The following is a 19,280-nucleotide window of genomic DNA, read 5'->3' as shown; positions in this document are numbered from 1 at the left end:
TTGTTGGACAAGCTCAGGTAATCGCGCTTGCACGAGAAAAACAATGATATATTTTTATTATCTATACCTTTTTCTTTTTGGTAACTACAAGGACACATGTCATTCATTTACACAGTCAAGCCAGCCCGACTTCTTTGTTCAACATGGCGTACGTTTGCTTCATTCAACGTTTAACGTGCAATGTGTTCGTCCAATGTTGCTTTCTACCGTAATTTTACGATCATCACTCACGTCCTCTCCTTGCTGACAATTACTCTCCTCCACACTCTGCCTTCATCACCTCTCTATAAATTGGACAGAACTCCTTTGGTTTTAAACACAGAAAAAATAACTTCTTCCAATTCCTCCTCTCATCTTTCTTTCCTCTCCACGTTCTGAGCATTTACATAAAGCTTTTGTTTCTATTCCCTGTTCCGACGAGTGCACGTTAGTATAGGGAAGCTATGTTAACCTTGGGGAGCAACCGGCATAACGATTAGCATCACGATCAGCCAAACTTGCTTTCAGGATAGTGGTTCGTCACGACACAACAATTATCTTGGTCAATAGTTTCAAATTTCTCCAACAATCTAAAATTAAGTATGTCGATCAAGACCTCTAACAAAATTCTACCCGACATGTCCAAACTTGAGCCACTTAACAAAACGAACTACCACCGTTGGTCCCAAAAGTTGTTGATCTTATTTGAACAACTAGAAGTTGACTATGTCCTCACCACCGATTTGCTGTCTTCTGATCCTCCAGCTACCACTCCAGCATCTTCTGATCCAGAATCATCCACAGGACCTTCTGCTACTGCCGCTGACCAAGTAAGAAGGACCAAGTGATCGATCTTGAAAAGTATGTAAATGATAACAAGACTATTCGTCGACATCTATTGAACCACATGTCAGACCCGATGTTCGATCTGTTTGTAGCTCAAAAATCTGCGAAGGACATCTAAAGCACCCTAGAATCTCAGTATGGAGGAGATGTTGCTGGACAAAGAAATATGTTGATGGAAAGTGGCTGCAGTTCCAAATGACTGATGATAAGACAATTGTAGAACAAATACATGAGTACGAGAACCTGGTGGCGAATGTTCTATCTGAAGGCATGAAGATGTTTGAAATACTTCAAGTAAATGTCCTGTTCAAAAAGTTTCCTCCATCATGGAATGACTACCATAATCACCTTAAGCACAAGAAGAAGGATCTGAAACTTCAAGAACTCATCAGTCACATGCGCACGGAAGAAGCCAACAAACTGAAAGATAAGTTAGCCTCTAAAACTTTAAATTCAGTTAATGTTAACTTAGTTGAGTCTTCTGTTGTCAATAGAGACAGAACCAAGTAGGATAAAGGACATAAGGGAAAAAACTCAGAGAAAAGACAGTTCAAGGCTTCTAGGGGACAAATTAAAAAGAAAAAGCTAGTCTTTTATGTGTGTAGAAAGGAAGGATACAAATCATACCAATGTAACCAAAGGAAAGGGAGACCAAACCAGAAACCAACACCTCAAGCCAATCTAGCAGAACAAGACAATGTGGTCATAGCAACCATAGTAGAGGCTAACCTGATAGAAAATAAGACTAATTGGATTCTCAATACTGAAGCCTTAAGACACTTCTACACCAACCGAGAACTTCTCTATGACTACGAAGATACTGCAGATGGAGAACGTGTATTCATGGAAAACTCAGCCACTGCGAGAGTAATCGGGAAAGGGAAGGTTATTTTAAAGTTAACTTTTGGTAAAACTTTATCTCTTAGTAATGTTCTGTATGTTTCTTCCCTACGTAGGAACCTGATGTTTGGGAGTCTATTGAATCGAGCAGGACTTAAAATTGTACTGGAAGGTGACAAAGTTGTCCTCACCAAAAATGGAGAATTTTTCGGTAAGGGGTATCTGTCTAATGGCCTGTTTGTACTTAACACAGTTTCCATGGATGCAAATGCTTTTAATTCTGCCTACATGATTGAATCTGATAATTTATGGCACGGTAGACTAGGACATGTGAACTTTGCACCAATTAGGAAGCGTAAAGACTTGAGACTTATTAATACTTCTGAGTCGCATGAAACTGGTAAATGCCCTGTTTATGTAGAAAGTAAGTTCTATAAGAAACCTTTCAAACCAATTAAATCTAGGAGTACTGATCTGTTAGAATTAATTCACTTAGATCTAGCCAATTTTAAAAATACTGCTAGTAGAGGTGGCAAAAAATTTTATGTATCTTTGTTGATGATTTCTCTAGATTTACTAAGATATACTTAATAAAAACAAAAAATGAAACTGGTAGTATGTTTTTAAAATTTAAAGCAGAATCTGAAAATCAATTTGGGAAAAAGATAAAAATATTAAGATCATATAGAGGTGGTGAGTATTCTGATAAAACTCGTAAGGACTTTTGTGAGTCAAACGGTATTGTCCATGAATTTACCGCTTCTTACTCACCACAGCAAAATGGCATAGCAGAACGAAAAAATAGAACTCTTAAAAAAATGATGAATGTCATGTTATTAAGCTCTGGTCTATCTAATAATATATAGGGGGAAGCTGTATTGTCTGCATGTTTTGTTCTTAACAGAGTTCCCCACAAAAGGCTAGACAAAACTCCCTACGAACTCTGGAAAGGACATGCACCAAATCTTTCCTATTTGAAGGTCTGGGGATGCTTGGCTAAGGTACCATTTTCTGCATTGAAGAAATCTACAGTAGGATCTAAAACCTTTGACTGTATATTTATTGGGTATGCTCAAAATAGTGTCGTATATAGGTTTATGTGTTTAAATGATAAAACTATAAACGAATTTAGGGATCTAGAATTCTTTGAGCATGTACTTTCATTAAAGCAATCACTGTTTATTCCTAGCCTATCTGGAAGAATGCAGGATCCTAAAAACCCCTCAATTGTTAGTAAAACACTTGTTTATGAAACTACTAATACTTCGAACTTAGGATGTGAATTAGAACTTAGGAGAAGTAAAAGACAGATAACTGAGAAAAGTTTTTGTCTAAATTTCCTAAACACCTTCATAGTGGAAAGGCGCGATGAAATTGACTGTAACTTCATAAACTTATTTTTAATAGATGAAGATTCTAAAACTTACTAAGAAGCCCTGAACTCTGTAGAGTCAAGTATGTGGAAAGAGGCCATTGAAAGTGAATTGGATTCACTGGTTATGAATCAGACTTAGTGGACCTTTCCATGCGAAGCAAGCCAATTAGGTGTAAATCGATCTTGAAAAGAAAAACAAAACCAAATGGGTCAATAGAAAGATAATAGCTAGATTAGTGGTTGTAGGGTATACCCAAAAACAAGGTATTGATTACTTTGACACATATTCCCCTGTAACTAAGATAACCACAATTAGGGACTTGATTGCATTAGCTGCCATATACAGCCTTCTTATTCACCAAATGGACGTAAAAACTGTCTTTCTAAATGGACGTAAAAATTGTCTTGCATATGCTGTCAGTAGATTGAGTAGATATACACATAATCCTGATAGATACCATTGGGATGTTTTACGCCATCCATTGAGATATCTTAAAGGGACGATAAATTACTGTTTGCACTTCAACAAATTTTATGTCGTATTAAAAGGATATTGTGATGCAAATCGGGTCACAAACAATGATGAGGTTAACTTTACTAGTGGATATGTATTTTTGCTCGGAGAGGGAGCAATATCTTGGAAGTCTGCAAAACAAACTTGTATAGCTAGATCCACGATGGAATCCGAGTTTATACCATTAGAGTTGGCAGGACAAAAGGCTGAGTGGATCAAAAATCTACTATGAGATGTACCATTGGGGGGGACATCTGTGCCTATGTCCATACAGTGTGATTCACAAGCTGTGATATGTACTACCAAGAATAGTGTTTATAATGGTAAAAGTAGACATATACGTCTTAGGCATGCAATTGTAAAACAACTGCTAAAGGAAGGAACCATTTCCTTGGAATTTGTTCGATCTGAGAAGAACTTGGTTGATCCTTTAACCAAAGGACTAATAAGAAAAGTGGTTCTAGAATCCTCTGTGAACATGGGCCTAAAGCCCTTCGAAAATCCATAGCACTTGATAATTGGGTGGCCTATTGCGATAGACTTGATGGTCCATAGCCCTTTATTGGGTGGTTTGTTGCGATAGACTTGATGGTCCATAGCCCATTGTATGGACAGTCCTTAAATGGACTAGATGGATGATACAAAACCTTTGTTGGGTCCACAGTTGGTAGGGACAATATTGAAGTCTCCATAGCTCTTTTTGAGTGGTTTGATTTGGCAAACTTGATGGAGCATATAACGTGACAGTGAAGGTGGGGTCGCCTTCTATGAAAGAGTTTAAAGGTCTATTTCTAAAGCTCTCACGTCGACCCGAGGTTCGGTCTATATGCATGGCCATAAAGGCACAATTCTACTTTGCAGAAACAGAAGCTTTAACTAAAGATAGAGTGTGTCGTAAGGATACAAGGAGTTCAAGATACAATTCACTCCCTCTAACAAGGTTGTTGCCTTACTTCACTACACATCAATTCAAATCTTTGGATATTGGTGTCTAAGCTTAATATCTCTTATATGCTCAGAACAAATTTCATTCTTCTTCGCCTACCCAGTAACTTTGCTGCTACAGTCATTTGTAGGGAATTGTTGGAAATGACTTATGGGCTTTGGCCCAAATAGCAAAGTAAAAGAAATTTGTATCACATTGCTAATCCTTAAAGTGGGAAGAGGATATATAATCTCAAATATTCAAAGGGGATATCAAACTAACAAGTTGTGATAGTATAACCCTGTCTCACACGCGCGTCGTCGCCACCATCCATCTGCTCGGACGGGCGGGCTTGGGTAACTGCGCTTGCGCGAGGACAAAATGATATATTTTTATTTCCTATACCTTTTACTTTTTGGCAACTACAAGGACACGTGTCATTCATTTACACAGTCAAGCCAGCCCGACTTCTTTGTTCAACGTGTCGTGCGTCGTTCAACGTGCAACGTGTTCGTTTGACGTCTGCTCTCTACCATAATTTTACGATCATCATTCACGTCCTCTCTTTGCCGACAATTACTCTCCTCCACACTCTGCCTTCATCACCTCTCTATAAATTGGACAGAACTCCTTTGGTTTTAAACACACCAAAAATAAGTTCTTCCAATTCCTCCTCTCATCTTTCTTTCCTCTCTACGTTATGAGCATTTACATAAAACTTTTGTTTCTATTTCCTGTTACGACGAGTGCACGTTAATATTGGGAAGCTGTGTTAACCTTGGGGAGCAACCAACATAATGATTAGCACCATGATCAACCGAACTTGCTTTCAGAGTAGTGGTTCATCATGGCACAACAATTATCTTGGGCGATAGTCTCAAATTTCTCCAACAATCTGAAAGCAAGTATGTCGATCAAGACCTCCAACAGAATTCTACCTGACTTGTCCAAACTTGAGCCACTTGATCGAATGAATTACCACTGTTGGTCCAAAAAATTGTTGATCTTTTTTTAAACTCAATCAGGAAAACTCGGGAAGTTCCGGAGCGAGATTGGGAATAAAGAAGGATATTAAAGAATTCTCAAGCAATCTCGGGACCTCGTCTGATTGAGATTGGAAGAAAAAAATAGGAAGTATTGAGGGATCTTGTAACGCCCCAAATTAAGGTAATCTTATTCTTAATTATCTTAAGTTTAATTTTGACAATTGTTAAAATTATTTTGGATGTTTGTTGATTTAATTGTTGAAATCTTTGATTTGTAGAAATTAGAATTTATTAGATATTTTGGAAAAATATCTAACTAATTAAAATTCGAAAATTTTGATTAAGATTGGTTGTTTTAAGTTAATTATGGCTGGGGGAATTGTATTTGAAGAAATTATGATTAATTATATATGTGATTATATAATTAATTGAATTTAAAGTTAAAATAATTATATTATGAATATAGTATAATTATTTAAGAATGTATATTGTTTTGGAAAAATAAAAAGAAGATTTGGTGGGAGGAGTTATTGAAGAGAGAGAAGATCTAAAAAAGGAGATTTTATGGGTTTTAAATGAAGAGAAGGGGTACGAGATTTTATTTGGGGTTAGAATAAGAAAAATTAAAAGAAAAAGTAATAATAATTATATTTTTATTATTTTTCTTTAAAAAGGGCCTCGGGATGTGCATGGGAACTATTCATCTTCCCCATCCAAGAAACCCTAAATTCACCTCCAACAAAACCCTAGCTGCCACCGTCGCTCATCTCCGCCACACGTCGTCCGTTTTTGCCTTTTTCGTCTTCATCCAAACCGCCTGATTGTGCCTTCTCTGTCGGTCGCGTGTTCGATGTTTGTCCATTGATCGTCGTGTCATTTCGCCATTTCCTCGTCAGCCGTCGTTTTTCGTCGTCGATCGCCGCAAGCCAATTGTCGCGTGACGCTCACGACCACCCATCCCCATTTTCGTTTCGTCTCCTCCGTCGTCCATTGATTGTATCGGTTCTTTGTTGCGTGTCGTCTGTCTTTCTGCACATTGTCCCGTCTAGCAGCCATCGACGAAGCTTCATCGATCACCAATTTCGTGCATGCTTTAGCAAGCTAACCCGAGTCGTCAACCATCCTTTCAGCCACATGCCTTCAGCCAACCCGAGTCGATCTCCTCTTCTAGCCAAGCCTAGTTTTTTTGCTTTTTCCACCTATTTTGGTAAGTTTTTGTGAGTATCTCTTTGGGTTTGGTTAATCCGCAACAAATATTAATTTTTGGACCCTAAATAATTTAACTTTGGATTAATTTGGTTATATTTTAATTGGAAGTTTGAATTGTGGAATTTTCCCAACCAATGGTAATTTGGATTCGACCTAAACTTTGGGTAAGTTGAATTAAATGGATTTGGGATCTTTAAGCAACCATTAAATTTATTATCTTAGTATTTTACTCTTACTGTTTAGGATTTTTCTTGGGAACCTTGGTTATTGCTGTTAGAACTTGGTTAAGCTAATCTCTAGGTAAGAGATTCTCCTACTAGACCTTCGAACTGAAGTAAGAGCTTGCATATAATTTTCCATTATGCGTTAATGTAGCTAAAACGCATAATGAGTTTATGTTTATGATGACTGTTAGTCATGACACTAACAGAGTTTATGTTTATGATGACTGATAGTCATGACAGAGTCTATGTTTATGATGACCGATAGTTATGACTGAGTTATGATGATGATATTGATGATGTTGATGTTTATGCATGAAATATTAATCTCATGATTAAGAATCTTATGATTAATATTCATGTCATGCTTATGATGTTACGTTATGCTACATGCTATGGATAGAGAGTACTGTTAGCTTTATCTATTAGAGTCATACCCACATGGGTGTCCCTGGGGATCACCACCTTGTTATGACTATGTAGTCCGACGGGATCACCAGTCCAGTATGAAATGATATGTTTACAAGTGACTCAACGGGGTCACTCACAGCCTGATTGTCTTGGTGTTTCTTTCGAGTTCACTAAAGACCAATTTTGTCCTAGGTGTTCCTTGTGTTCACTGAAGACCAATTTTGTCCTAGGTATTCCTTTGGGTTCACTGAAGACTAGCGATGTTCCTACGAGGTCATAGATTGTTTGAGAACATGCAAGTTTAGAGATACTACTTTACAAGACTCTAATAGAAAGTTAACAGACACCTAGCGGGACTAGTAGTAGGTCCCTTATTGTGTATATTTTATACTCGCTCTTTAATATTTAATTTTTTTAGCAAGAGGTAGAGGTAAGGGCAGAAGAAAGCTGGCAAATGATAAGAAGTGACTATGGCGTGCCATAAGGAAACATTTTTGCTTCCGCCTTTATGTTATTAGTTTTGATTTCAGTATTTATGCATTTTCATTTTTTACTCTTTTAAAACTAGTTAGGGCCCGAGCTAGGATTTTATATTTTTAATATTTATTTCTACTTACATTTGTTTATTTATGATTTTAATGAGTATTTAAGGTTTTGATTATGAACATTTGTTTCATTTTTCATTTTGATTTAAGAAGTTTTATTTTCCTTTAAGTAGTAATGATCTCAACTTAGTATAAAGAGTTGGGTCATTACAAATCTCAGGCAATTTTAGGGTCGAGTTCGGCTAAGATTGAAGGTAGAGAGAGGGGGAATTGAACAGTGCAAGAGGGGAGTTAGATAACCCAAATACAGGAATTATGTTAATTTAGGCGATAATGTAAGTATTGAAAATTTGTTTAATTACTTGGGAAAATTATAATGGGTAGCAAAATTATTTAAGGAAATTAAAAATGTAGCATGAATTTTTTTCAATTTTTGTAAATATAGAAAAAAAATTTAGTTTTCATTTTAATGTTTTCTGTATTCCCATTTTACCTTCAAATTTAATTTCTCCTTGCACACCCCCTCACGCCCAAACCCCATCCGTCCTCTCCCTCTCACATTCACATTCTTAGAGAGAAACAAATCGTTTAGGAGTGTGGGCGACGACAAGTGATAGAGAGAAAATATGAATAGAGAGAGAAGTGAGTGGATGTGCAATAGTGGTCGACGGGAAGCTAAAGCAATGGAGCAAGCGACAGTTTGTTTTTCAAACAAACAAAAAAATACTCCAGTTCATGGAGTTGGTTGATGAAAGAGAGAGAGATGTGGGGGTGGAACTTCAAATTAACTAGAGAGTTTTAAAAAAAAAACATTTAAACTAAACTTAATAAATCACTTCTTTTTTTATTAAATAATTTACTTAAATAACATTCTATTTCAGTAAATTACTAATGACATTGTACTTCATTTTTTACTTCTTTCTGTATTTGATTTCTAAAGCTATGTTTTCTGTTTTATCCAAAGTGATATAATTTTTGGATTTGGTTAGGATGGTATTTTTTTAATAGCAATTTGTTTAAATTTTAATTATTAGAAAGTAATTAGATAACAATTAGTTGACGATGATTATCACAATTTCACAATTATTATCATATAGCAATTTATATCATTGACAATCAATATTAGATTGTAATCAAGCAGCAATAAAAAAAGTAGAGGATTGAGGATGCTAGAAGATTGTTTGATTTTTCTTAGTTCATATTTTAGTTGGAGATTGAGTACCGTGTAATTTATTTAGCTTGTGATTACTATCTCATTACCATCCGAGTGTTATGAGGTTATTGTCTTATTGCTATCCTTATTATGACCATTGGATTCTTATGAGATTGTTGGAATTCAAATATGTTTTGTTATATTGATTTTGTTTAAAATTTTACGTTGATTATGTTATGGCTTCAATTCTATGACATAACTTATCTTTCATATGACATACTTATATAACAACGTGAATAATAATATTATAGAGTAATTAGACAACGGTTATTGACAGTCAAATAATTATCAATATAAAGTATTAATTAAACAACAAATTAGATAGCAATCAGATAACAATCAATAGCCAATAATATTAGACATGCTAAAAAATATAAACTAATCAAATGTCAATCAAAAGACAATCAAGTAATATAAAAAAATTGTTGTGACAAAAAATAGTAATCAAATGACAATTCAAAAGTAATTAGATGACTATCACAAAATGCTGACTAAATAGAAGCTTAATCAGATGACAATTAAAAGGTAATTAAACGACTATCTCATAGTAATAACTAAAATTGAAAATAAAAACAATAGAAGGTAAGACGACAATCAAACGGTAATCAAATGACTAATCTCATAAGACTAATTAATAATAAAAAAAAATATAGAAAGTAACGTGACAATCAAATAACAATCACATTATTTGAAAAATAAGGGCTATTTTCGATATTTTACTTCAAGTCCATTACATTAGTAAATTTGGATTGGACCGATTGAATTTGTCATTTTTACAATTTAAAAATTTAAATGACATAACGTGTAGTTTAGTTAAATTTTTTTTTCGCTAATGATGCAAGTGGCCCCTTATTACTTTCTACCCTCACCATTTTCCCTACTCTCATCACTTTCCTAAATAGGAAATTGCAAAAATAAGATAATTTTGAAGGATTTTAAGAGTTTTAGGACCATTTTTTAAAATGTAGAGTTTTGAGATAAATAATTTGTGAAATGTCAAATTTGTCCTTACTAAAAAAAACCCTTAATTTCTATATCATGTTGAACACATAACTAGCGCGAGCTTCTCCTTGAACCAATTAAGTCGAACAAATGGTCGACTTCTTCAAACACCAGTAAGGTGAAGCTTGAACCAACGATGACACACCAACAAACATGCAAAGGCAGAGTGGTGCAAAGACTTCAACGACGGCTAAAACTCACAAACATCGCCACTCCAATTCTTTTCTCAACCTTCTCCTCTTTCGTTGCCTCTTTTGCTATCGTTGGGACTACCCTCACCATTGTTGTACTCAGGGGAACTCTAAGGTGAGATGAATGATCATTGCAATTGGTTGACAGAAACAGAGTGTTGATTTGTTGTATTGATATGAGAGACTGTTTGAAATGGTGCGCTTTGGATTTCACATTTAAAAATTAAACATAGTTTTAGAAGTCGTCACAATGTTACTTGAAGATCCGTCTCGGCTGAATTCATCCCTGAGATTTGTTATATAGTTCAGATAGCTCGAGATTCGTCCAAGTGTAGGTAAATATAGCAAAATCTACCTTGAGATTATTTGTTTGTTGTGACGAAAATGCCCTCAATTCTAAAAATAATATTATATTATTTATATGTATAATGTGAAAGACTATTGGTTTGATGAAAAAGTTTCATAACAACTCCCAATAACATTTTTACAAGTGTTTAGTTCCTCCTTCACACTCACATTTCATACTTTCCCCAAAAAATCGATGAAAAGAAGGTGGATATATAACATTATTATGTTTAGAAATTGTATTCTTTTTGTTACTAGTGTAATACCACGTAAAATGTACGTGCATCCTCTACATTTTAATATTTTCTTATACTATTATTTTATTAAGTTGATTTGAATATTTTTATATCACATAATTTATTTCCAATAAACTTAATTTTATTCTTTAAATTTAATTAAATATAATGTAGTATAATAGTTGTATGATGATGATTCATAATTTTTACCGACTGAGATGAGTTTTTTTATATGTTTTTATACAAACTTTTTCCTTCTTATAAAATTTTGGTTAATGAAATAAATTTTCGTGGAGTTTGTAAATTTGTTAATGTTAGTACACTAAAATATATATTGCACAATAAAATATTGACTTATATTTCAATTTTTAGTTACAATTGAACTAAAATACTCATTTTATAAGTTCCAATTATTGTTTGACATTTATACGTTTTTCCCCTTTAGTTTAGTTTTACTTTAGAGGAATGCAATTTATCTATCTAACATATTTTGTTTTGTTTCTTTGTTTTTAGTGAATGTATTACACCAAAATTCTTATAAAATGATTCTAAACATTTCAATTTTCCTGTTGTGTTTTAAAACATTATGCTTATTTATTAACATAGTTCTCTATTTTTTTTAAATTCAATTCTAGCCATTTTTTTAGGGATTAAAATGTGTATATACACTGTATAACGAATATTCAAACAATATAGTTGGAAAGTGCCAAAGGTACTTTAAAATTTAATTCAAATGATTTGTCAAAAATTTTGAATTTGTTTTCTGTCTATGATTTTAATAGTTACATATTTCAATATTTTCTAAAATAGTAAAATGAACCAAAGTATATATAAAATATAGAAACTTTGCTATATTTTGTAAATATTTTTTTAACATTTTTATCATTTAGAGTAATTTTTCTTTCTTATATTGTTTAACATTTATTTTTAAATAAAATTATATTTTTTAGATATTTTTTTTAGAGATACACAAATTTTAAATAGTGTTTTAAAATGTTTTAGGGTTTAATTGGTCTCTTTGTTATTTATAAAAAAAATTGTGAAAACATGTTAAAAGCAAAAAAAAAAAATATTACTTTGGATTGATATTTCTTTTTCTATTTTTTTCCATATAAAAAGTGAGGTTGCGGTTTCCATTTTTTTAGTTTTTATTCATCTAATTTTAATAAATATTAAAATTTGTTTTTATTGAAAGTTATTACTGGTTTTTGAAAAAAAAAAGTTGTCATCAATTATCCTTTTACAATTAATTTTCAAGGTTTGCACTTCTGTCTTTCTTCTCCTCTTCGCTGCGATTTCTTTCTATTGATTTTCTTCTTTTTGTCTTCTTTTTCGGCGATTTCTTTCTATCGTCTTTCTTGTTTTTCTTTTCTTTTTTTACATTGTTTAGGTTTGGGTAACCAAATCTAAACGATCGTGTACAAAAAATAGACAAATCTAAAAGATCGTGTATAAAAAATCTTGAATAAAATCACTTATATTGGGGTAACCAATCTAAACGATCGTGTAAAAAAATAAATGATGGTGTAGACAAATCTAAACGATCGTGTCTCAAAAAAATTAAAAAATTTTGTTTAGCTAAATCTAAACGATCTTATACAAAAAATCTTGAAAAAATCAACAATCGTGTAAACAAATATAAATGATCGTGTATAAAAGAATCTTGAAAAAATTCATTTACCCAAATCTAAACGATCGTGTACCAAATTTTGAAGAAAAAAATCGTTTAGATTTGGTGGTTACACAAATCTAAACGATCGTATAACCAAATTAAACGATAGAATTGAAAAAATAAACCGTTTAGATTTGGCAACGATCGTGTATCAAACAATAGCCAAATCTAAACGATCACGTACCAAATATATTGCGCATTATTGACAGCGTGATTGACGAGGTACTTTTGGTATTTCCCATTGTAGGCTTGTGAGCTTTTTCCGTTTTTAGAATTGTTCTATATAGTGTAAATATTTTACCACTTTATTATATTTTTTAAAAGACCCTATATATATATATATATATATATATATATATATATATATATATATATATACATATGTAGGCATATGCATACATATACATGTATGTGTAGATGTAGACATGTGTAGATGTGTATGTACACATGTGTGTGCGCGCATGTGTACACATGTGTGTATATGTACACATGTGTACATGTATGTGTGTATGCACACATGTGTAGATGTATGTGTGTATGCACACATGTGTATATGTATGTGTGTATGCACACATGTGTATATGTATGTGTATTTATATGTATACGTATGCACACGTGTGTATTTATAGGTATACGTATGCACACGTGTGTATTTATATGTATAGGTATGCACACGTGTGTATTTATATGTATACGTATGCACACGTGTGTATTTATAGGTATACGTATGCACACGTGTGTATTTATATGTATAGGTATGCACACGTGTGTATTTATATGTATACGTATGCACACGTGTGTATTTATATGTATACGTATGCACACGTGTGTATTTATATGTCTATGTATGTATACATGTGTATTTATATGTGTATACTCACATAATGTTAATGTTGGATGAAATTATTTAATGGCAATAATAACTTTAATAAGAAATTTTCATCAACATTGGCTAAATCGCAATAAAATAATTTTAATTGAACTAACTCCAAACTACAACCACCAAAATAGTATTTTAATTAAAAGAAAATTATTTATTATATTATAATAATTACGAAATATATATAAAGAAATTTAGTTATTGAAGTTCCAATGCAGTGATTTTGACAAAAGTTAACATTTGAGGACAATGTAAATGAAACTAATATGTTTTGAAAAGTTCGATCATACGATATTCTCCAAATTCTTTTCACTTTTACCTCTCTTCTTTGTCATACCATATATTGACATATTCATGACATTACCTCTCCCTCATTTTCAGTATTTCTCATTAAAAAACTCACAAAATTATAAAAAGAAACAAACTAGGATTCACAATTAATCAATACATAATTCACAAGCCACAAAAAGATAATATTAATTCAGCTCCAAAATAGAGAGAAATGTTACTCACACGCTAGACTTTTGAGACTTCAATAATTGATTTTGCCTAATTAGTTGTCAAAATCCATCATTTGGTAAGAGATGAGGGTTCTACCAAAGTTCATTTTGTTATGAAAAATCAATCTTCAAGTTATATATATAAAAAATATAAATAAAAACCCTTCAAATGACGAAAACCTACTTGTATTTCTATTTTCTCAGTTAGTTTAAGAGCTTGTACACTTCGAAAGCATGCTAAACCCTCAAATATATATACATATATATTTCGATAGAATTTCAAAAGATGAATATGTAAGTTTCATTTTAATATTATTTAGTCATAAGTAAATTTGTAACCACTATTATTTGATTTATTGCATTGAATTTTGGGTAGTAAATACATTTGTAACAACTATTATTAATTATATTGATAATAAGTAAAACGAAATTTTAATTAAATTGAAATAATTACATTCCATTCATAAGGGTATAGATGGAATTTTGAAAAAAATTAAAGGGTAAAGTTGTCCTAAAATGTTTTTCCAACATCCTGCCCTTTTACATATTTTATAAATTAAAGATTCTCATGATGATGAGGCCAATAATTTTCATTTTCATCTTCTCTTACATAATCTCGCTACTAAGTCGAAGGTCTCTGTGACAACTCAACTTTTCAATCTAAATTGGGATCATTACTTACTGCTAAGACACGACATCCAAACATAAAAACTCAATAAAGAACCTATTTAAAATTCGTTTAAAAATTCAAGATGTAATAAAATCATCTTTGGGCCCTATTTCAAATCAATTTCTAAAGTACGAACAAATGTTCTATCCAGAATTCAAATTAAAATCCTCAAAACGAAAACAATAAAGACATTGAGCAGAAGCATTAAAACTAGACATTTCCATATGGCCTTCACGCATCCTTCTTGCCCCTCGCCTGTCTGCCTCGTACTTTACCTTTACTTGAAAAAGTTAAATATAAAAGGGTGAGTATAAAATATATCCAGTAAGAGGCCCACTACTGATCTCGTTAGGGTATTAACAATTAGCTTCCTACTAAGGGGTACCCTGTAACATAACAGTATAGTGGTCCCGTAGGACGCACACATCAATCAGTCTAGTGATCCCGAAGGATACATAACATGTGATGATCGCGTAGGACACTGTGCTTGCAAGGTACACTACCCCATAAATAAATCTAACTGTTACCCCTCAGTTCATTCTAAACAGTCTACAACAGTCACATCACAATATAGCTCAAACTAACAGTCCAATCTCTAAGTATAATCAGTCAGACAGTCTAGGTTCAGTCAACAGTATCATCTGTCATTATACATATATCCAATCCACACAATACAACCACACTACCTGAATTCAGTCAACAAATCAAATCATCACTATGTAATTACACCTGACAATCACATCGTCTTAGCCCAAACAATAGCACAAACTAAAAGTGACCTATACTATGCATAACGTCTATATTTAGTCTGCAGCACAGTCCATTAGTAAATATACAACCTACACATGACGATCCTGAACCCTTAGTCTATCAACAGCGCAAACCAACAACATTTCTAAGTTACATATAGCAGTCAAATCCTCATCATCTATATTCAGTCAACAGCACGACCCATCAATGTATACAAACTACACTTAACAGACATGTCGTCTAAAACCAGTCAAGAGTATATCATTACTACCTTCTATATGAGCACATAACCATCAATCTAATGTAGCCTCTAAAACATACCTTTCGTATTATTTACTACCTTTAAATCTCAAATTTGAGTCCAGTAGTAAGAACCCTTACCTCGAGATAGTTAAAAATCCAAACGATCCAAACTAAACATAATCAGATAGAAAAAGATCAATTACTTTCACAAACAATTCCCTTTATCTAAAACACTCTGAAGCGACATTTACAAACTCACGCAAGTAGTGAAGAGTCGAACTCTAACCAAACTTGTTGGAAATTCAAAGAATTCAAACGTTACTCCTCTAGTAGCACAAAAAGATAATCAACCAATTAGATCCAACATTTACACTAAATACCCAACCAATTTCATTTAGAATGGCTATGAAAACAACTACCAAAATTCACAAATTTACCCTTACCAACACCTGCAGTGATTCATAAAAAGGAAGCAGCGACGCACGAACGGAACTCGACGACGAACACGACTGGACTTCGAACACAACTGACCAAGCGCGGCGACGCACGAAGAGAGGATAGAGTTAGCTGTGATTCAATGGATTGGAGAAGAAGAAAGGAATTAGGCGGTTACCTGAGATGCAACGACAACGAGATTGAAGGTGGTCGCTCGACTGACAGAGAGCGACAACATCAGAGTTGTGTGGACGCTTCAAATCTAGACGCACAACACGGAGGATGCTGGCGGCGTTCGGTTGAAGGCAGAGGCGATTGGCAGTTGGGTAGATCTAGGATGGGTGGCGCATGGTGGTTGTTGGCGTGCTTGAACGGGGAAGAACAGAAGAGATGGAGGTTGGGCAGCTGCTGTCAGGCTGAAGAAGAAGAAGAAGAAAAGAAAAGGGGGGGGGGGTGTTGCAGCTGTACGAAGGATGAGGAGAAAATGTTAGGTTTTTTTTTAAAAATGATAATATAATAATATAAAATTGAATACTTTAATCTTGAATCCAATTAACTAAAGTTTCGAGGTTACCTAGTGTAACTTGAATTTTATGTAGAGACATAAATGTAGATCAAATTCGAGTATATAGCCTAAATTGTCTATAATTTATGAATAAGGTTGGGCGCCTTATTCTTGAGACACTATGGATACAACTCATTTCGTAGTTAGTACAAATCCTAAATCGTTTACAGGAAGACATGGAAGTGGGGGGCATCCTATGTAAAAAGTTTATATAAGACTAGAACAATGAAATAATCACTTTTAAGTTATAACATTATTGCCTGTATAAAGCTAATTATTTCGATTATTGATAACTTAGGTAACTTAATCTTAATTTTGAGCTAACTATTAACTTTTGTTCAAATGGAATTACCCTAAGATTTGCAAAGATGAGTGTAACTCAATAATGCTGGCCCAATAAGCCTCCCATTTCAGAGGTAAGATCGGGTGGATGGCTAAGGATATAGGGTGCAAGACGAAACTCACTCCTACCTACTTTAGAGTTAGTAGATAGGTTGTTCCCTTAAGGATGGAATCCAAATTTGCCCAAGAAGGATTTGGCTTATAGGTTGAACTTTAAAATAATTGTTCAATAATGGATCAGTGGGACTTAAGAAGTAAGATGTAGTCTCGGAGGTAAAAAGGTATTTTGACTCAGTTAAGGTTACGAACAACCTGCGAATGATTAACTTACTAATCATGGTTATATTAAATGGACACAAATATATCTATAGTGGGGGAGTGCAACTACGAGACTTTAATGGAATGACCTATTAGTTAATAAATGTTGATTAGCTCAGTCTAAAAGGGTTTAGCCAGTTAATCTCGAATCATTTGGGATCATTGAAGCTAATGATCTATAGACCCATTGGGTTCCCCTGTTAGCTCATATGAAATTAACTTAGAACTATATGTTGAATTAGTTCGAAAAGTTTGAATTAGGTAAGGGGAGAGAAACTGACAAGTATATGTGATATAGCGATTGATTATCATATAGAGTTTTGTATTTAAATGTGATTTAAATATTAAAAACAAAAATTCATATTCATATTCTGGAAGCTCGTAATTGATGGAACTAGTCAAACTTTGACCGATTTTACATTCAAATATGATTTGAATTTTAAAATGAATGCAGATTCATGATCAGGAGGTCGAAATTAGTTAAGACAAATAAAATGGATAAAAAGTAAAAATTGTTGACGTTTGACTTTGATTTAAATGGTTAAAAGACTATATTGCTCTTTGACTAAAGTTAGTGAAAAAATCTAACATTTTGTTAGATAATACCACTAACAGTTAGTGGGATAAATGGCTACATGGGATGTAAATACTTAACCCATAAAAATTGAGTAGAATGTGAGGTGTTGATTCAAATGTGGAGGATTTATATGCATTTTGCATGTTGTTCTTTATAAAATGCTTTGAAAGATCATTTTCAATTTTTTTTTGATAATTTTGTAAAATTATTCAATTTAATTATACAAAAAGGACTTCATTTCTTTCTTACATCAAAGGTTTCTTCTTACTCCAAATTCCATCTCTTTCCTTCATTCCTTCACTTATTGGATACCACAGCATGGTTTTAAGTCTAGGTTAACACTAGTGGTGGTCCCCGATTCGTGTTTTATGAAGATCGGGTAGCTTCAAAGGTATGATTTTCTATTAACCCTAATTTCACATAATTAGGATAGTTAATGAATATTAACTTCTAAATGGTTTAGATGAAAATAGGATAAAATTGATTTGTAATTCTATTGCTCATGTAGTGTCTGAGGTATAGATTATTTTAGTTTGAGTTATAATAGTATGTTTCGTGATTTATATTTTTACTATAAATGTATATTTTCATTTCCTAAACCTTTTTAATTTTTTCTATCATAAATTCAAATATTTAGTATATCAACAATGCATCAAATGTATATTAAGTGTTTGTTAGAAGAGTATCAAGTGTATGAAGTATATATCACAAGTATATCAAATATATCAAAAGTGAATATTAATAGTGTATCAAATGTGTATTAGTCGTGTATCGAGAGTATAAATGCAAATTATGTGTAACATGAGTTAGATTTGCTTTTTTTTTTCGTTGCTATTTTTAAAGATAAATAAGTTTGTACTGTGAATATAGTTTGGAGTATTTTAAAAAATATAACAAAGAGACAAAATATTTACATTGTATAGAACAATTTCGAAAAAGCCCACAGGCCTATAATTAAAATACATAAAATGCCCTCGTCAACGACATTGTCAACAATGTGTGTAATATATTTGATACACGATTATTTAAATTTGGTTATTGTTTGGTACACAATCGTTTATGACCAAATCTAAACAATTTTTTTCTTCAGAATTGTTTGTAATGATCGTTTAATTTGGTACACGATCGTTTAGATTTAAGTAGCCAAATCTACTCGATTTTTTTAAAAAATTATTTAGTACACAATCGTTTAGATTTGACTAGTTTTGGTACACGATCTCTTAGATTTAGGGCCTTTTCTCATGATTTTTATATTTAGTACACAGTCTTGAACAACCAAATAACAGTTTGGAAAAAAAATAGATCTTTTAATTAGGTACACGATCTTGAACTAAATAATAGTTTGAAAAAAAAAAGAAGAGAATAAAAACGATGGAAAGAAAAAAAATCGCAGTAGATGAAGAGAAGAAAGACGATGAAAAAGAAGAGCGAACTTGGAATATTTTAAAAAATACCCACATCCATGAACTTTTTTATTTTGTTACACGAGC

Source organism: Cucumis melo, chromosome 12, assembly GCF_025177605.1.
Source record: "Cucumis melo cultivar AY chromosome 12, USDA_Cmelo_AY_1.0, whole genome shotgun sequence".
In the NCBI taxonomy this organism is placed as follows: Eukaryota; Viridiplantae; Streptophyta; class Magnoliopsida; order Cucurbitales; family Cucurbitaceae; genus Cucumis; species Cucumis melo.
The sequence above is the reverse complement of the archived record's forward strand: the minus strand, read 5'-3'. Positions refer to the sequence as shown.